General features: G+C 35.3%; 1 non-coding gene across 1 annotated transcript; it reads left to right on the forward strand.

Moving 5' to 3' along the window:
- Positions 1–3,595: 3,595 nt before the first annotated feature.
- On the forward strand, positions 3,596–3,702 carry LOC117200000 (U6 spliceosomal RNA). The gene has a single exon (XR_004481378.1). It is a non-coding gene; the product is annotated as a U6 spliceosomal RNA (small nuclear RNA).
- Positions 3,703–4,900: the final 1,198 nt, after the last annotated feature.

Raw genomic sequence — 4,900 nt, forward strand, 5'->3', positions numbered from 1 at the left:
AGGGGTCGGGGCTTCTGTTCCTTGGTCCCATCTGGTCCTTAAAGAATACCTTGTTGTAATTACCCCCAGATGGTTTGTGCTCACTGGGGTCTGGACAGCCAGGTGCCACTGTGCCCTGCTGGGTGTGATATTCATTGCTACATGCAGTGACAAAAATGGACTTTATTGAAACCTAATTTCTTCCAGAGTATTACACAAATAAGAAATGAACCTAGCTCATTGAGAGAGAGCTTTGTTTATTTCCAAGCCGAAACAGTCTCACCTAAGATAAGGCTGCCTGGTTATTTTACAACTCTCCTAAAAAGAAGCAAAAACAATTCACAATGTGTGCTGGATTTAATTCAGTCTTTTAAAATAATGGAAGTGGTCAACATCAATGGCAGGTTTTTATTTCTTGGTGCTAGGTAGTTTTAAAAATAATAGCTAGGATATTCAACACCATGTTTTGATCATTTTATTATTGAAACTAACAGTAAATAAAGTGAATTATAGTATATCCAAGTCTAAGCACATTTTGATATCAGTGAGCAAATATTTATATAACTCAAAACTTAATCACATATTACTCACTATAAAATATATCTCACCACTTAATTTAAGAAACACGTTTGAATATTTTTGTGTTGTACTATAGCATAAATATTATCACAGAAAAACAACAAGGAAACTAAATATTTTTAAAAGTTAGCTGTCTTGATATATACAAAGCTGGAATTTTTAAAAATTATGCTTACTTTAACTTTCTATCAGGAAATTTCACTTTTAATTTTTAAATATATCTTTAAAGCAGAAATAACTTGAAAATGAAAGTTAAAGTCATAATTGTATAATTCAGTTATATTTATTTTATTCTAATTATTGTAATAAGTCTAATAATCTTATTTGATAAATTATATAACAGAATATCTTTTAGGTATAACTAATTTTAAAAACAAAATATTTATCTATTCCATGTCTTACTATAATTTTGCATGTATTAACATTGTAGCAAAGTAACTCAAATTCATTACTTTAAATCATGAATTTTTCAATGTAGAATTTGGAAATTTTTAATATGAAAATCAAATGGGAATTAGAGTGAAGAGCAGAAAATGAATACACTTGGTATTCCTTTTTTCTTTACAATCGTAAATTTTACACAGTATTAAGAAAATATAAACAGTTGATATAATATTACAAATGTTAATCTTGAGAATATTTTCCTTTAACATATATGAGCCACGTGCTTACTACGAAAGTGTTAGCAAGAAAGAAAACAAAATAAAATGCTTCTTGCTGCATATTTAAGAGGGAGTTAAATCCCAGACAATCAAATAGAGGGAAATGATTTTAAAAATTGGCAACTTAACGTGCTAGGAGCAATTGCTCTGCAACACTGAACTTTGACAACTGAGAAGAATAGGCTTTCTGTACTTTGTAAATAAAATTTTAAGGTAAAAATACAGTCCCAGTGTTCTGTTCAAACTTTATTGGGGGGCAGCATAATTTTGTTAGTACCTACAATATACATACAATACCTAGGAAGACCTTGACCTGAGGTGAAAAGACTCTGGAACAGGGTCCAGGAGACCTGAACTCTAGTTCCAGCCTGATGCTCATAGCTTTGTGATCCTATAAGCTGTAGTTTCCTCCCTTGCAAAATGATTGTAAAACAGCTTGATTACAAGATCAGACTTGTGTTTTTAACGATATATGCATTTGATGATATGATCAGAGGTACAAGAAAGAGCATGGGGACCACAGTGGTCCAAACGTTCGTGATTAAGGCTTGAAAGCTGACAGGTTAGATGGAATGGAGAAGAGAGAGCAGGAAGACATTTAAAATTGGGGAGAAAGAGGACTGGGAATTGAGAGTTTTAATTATGAAATAAATGGAGTTTTTAAATATTTCATCAATTTTTTTCACTTTTGATACATTTGGTACATTTCTTTAGATGTTGGGCTTTTTCTAAAATAGAAGATTTCTCTTGCTCTTTTTTTCCATTTTTCTCTATATCATTCTCTTCACTGAGTGAATTATTTCCGTGGAAAGTTGCTTCCTTGATACTTTAGTCATTTGGAAACTGGAATTTGAGAAGATTAGCCTAGAAACAAAAGAAATGCCTATGCTTCTATTCCTGACATAACACTCAGGTTTCAGGATAAACTTGCTTAAATTTTGAACAATTAACTGTGCAAAATAATGGTTTGGGGCCTCTTTGTTAAAATATTAAAGGAGGAAGTTACTCTTTAGCAAGTTGGTATAGTTCATTAATTGAGTGATATCAATGTACTGGGAGTATCAGCAGAAATTCTGTTAGAGTTTCAAAATCATCAGTTTCTAATAAGAGATAATCTGATATTATCCTTCTGTGGAATTCATAAATCTTGGAATTACTTAGGGTCTTTCAGTTCTTCAACTCAACTTTTTATCTCTTACAATGATTTCTTACATACATTATACTTGATAAGTGCTTATCTAGATTTTTTTATACACTTTCAATGATAGAGAACTTTTCATATTTCCAAAGCAACCAATTTCAATGTAGAGAAGCTCTAATAAGTGGTCCTTATTTTGATTTGAAATATGCCTTCTTGTAGTTCAGTTTCTTGCTATCTTAAGAACAAGTCCGTGTTACAATAGGAAGAAACACCATTGGTAACCAAGCCAAGATTAGACATCCTGGAATGCAAATTTTTATTCCAGCCCTTTCCAGATTTCTTAGCATTTCTGTCTGACAGTCTTTTTTTTGGCGGTACGCGGCCTCTCACTGCCGTGGCCTCTCCCGCCGCGGAGCACAGGCTCCGGACGCGCAGGCCCAGACGCCATGGCCCACAGGCCCAGCCGCTCCGCGGCACGTGGGATCCTCCCGGACCGGGGCACGAACCCGCGTCCCCTGCATCAGCAGGCGGACTCTCAACCACTGCACCACCAGGGAAGCCCTGTCTGACAATCTTGATATGCCCTCTATTAATCTTTTTCCCAGAATATCTTCTTCCTCTAAAACATGGGAAGAGGAAAAGGAGAGAGAGATCAGTGAGCAGAAACATGCTTTCCTTGATTAAAATATGAATTTAGACTTTGACTTTGGCTTGTCTGGATTCTTTGCTAAAATACAAAATTTTCTAAAATGTCAAAAGTTTTCCTCTAAGCATGGAGAGGAAGATTGGACACTAGATCCACAGTGCAGACACCTATTTCCTCATGAGCTACAATTCTGAATACCCAACTCTAACACTCTAGTGATTTGCAAAAATAGAAAAGGGAAACTTTACCGACATTGTTGTCACTGCCTTCTAACTGGTCTTTCTGTTTCAAATTTTATCCTCTTCCAGGCCTCTCTTTTTTCCTGGAATTAATTTTTTTTAAATACGAATTTTACTTCCCTGTTCCGGTCTCACTGTATGTAAGTGCAGGCTCTTAAAAGGGGCTTACAAAGCCCTTTGGCATCTGGTTCCTTCCTGTCTCTTTAACCTCATCTCTTTCAGCCTCCCTCCACACCTCAGTCTTCAGCAGCACAGAAAACAATTTTAGACCACTCTGCCTTCATACGGGAGTTGTTACCCCCATTTTAAGTCTGATGAGTTCCTGTTCTCCCCTCAAAAACCAGCTAAAGTGCTCACTTCAGCAGCACATAGACTAAAATCAGAACCACGCAGAGAAGATTAGCATGGACCCCGGGCAGAGATGGCATGCAAATTTGTGAAGCGTTCCATGTTTTCAAACTGTATGATTCCACTTTCAGGAGGAACATGGAGTAGTCAGATTCATAGGGACAGAAAGTAGAATGGTGGTTAGGCTGGAGGGGGGATGGGTAGTTATTGTTTAATAGGTAGAGTATCAGTTTTGCAAGATGAAGCATCCTGTGAAGGGATGGTGGTAATGGTAGCATCACAATGTGAATATACTTAATGCCACTAAACTGTACACTTTATATTGGTTAAGAAGGTAAATTTTATCTTATGTGTATTTTGCCACAATTTTTAAAAAACAGCTAAAATTCCAGGCTCCTTTTCTCTGCACCCATCCCATTCCCAGGGGGAGTTAGGCGTTTTCATTATTTAACCAGTAGACTGAAATAGCTGCACCTAAGTGATTGTCAAGAACACTAACCTTGAACTCACTGCTGCTTAATACTCATCAAATACATGGTTGAACAACATAAATTTGCAAAGGATTGCCTTTGTGAAATACAGTGCACATATTTCTACAGACACAAAAAAATTCATCCTTGGAATAAACCGCACAAGCCGGTCTCTACACATCTGGACCATACAGTCTATTCTCTTGTAAAACTGCTTTTATGAAACATAATTTGGTATTATGTCATCATTGGCCTATGTTTAGAGTCACTGTAGGAAACAGTCAGCCCATGAAATCCATTTAGTGTATAGGTGTGTTTAGGGTGGTATACTGTTCTTTTTCTTTTATTTTTCTTTCTTTCTTTTTTTTTTTTTTTTACTATCTATGAGGAAAAACTCTTTAGTTTTGGCACCAGAAATAGGTTTTCTTTGTAGGTAATACGAATAGAGTGATTGATTTTCTCATTTTTGTCTCCTTTCCAGAAAGTCTAGAGGCCAACCCGTGGCTTGTTCTAGCATTTTCTAGACCTTAACTATGCTATTCTGTGTAGCGATTTGCTGTAGACTTCAAATTATCCATTAAAATTTATTTTTTTCTCTGAATCCACTTCATTATTCGTGTTGCCTTTTATCTCATGTTGTTTTGAACTTTAAATCCATTCTTAAATAAATGAGGAATAAATGAACAATTAATAAATTCACCCTCTCCTCTAATTCCTACTGGATATTGCATATATTTTTATTATTGCTTGCATATATTCTATTATTTATTTGTATTTCATGTCTGCCATTTACAGTGGACAGTACACTCTTTCAATGCATGATACATATCTTAATA

This window comes from Orcinus orca, chromosome 3 (genome assembly GCF_937001465.1).
Source record: "Orcinus orca chromosome 3, mOrcOrc1.1, whole genome shotgun sequence".
Classification (NCBI taxonomy): Eukaryota; Metazoa; Chordata; class Mammalia; order Artiodactyla; family Delphinidae; genus Orcinus; species Orcinus orca.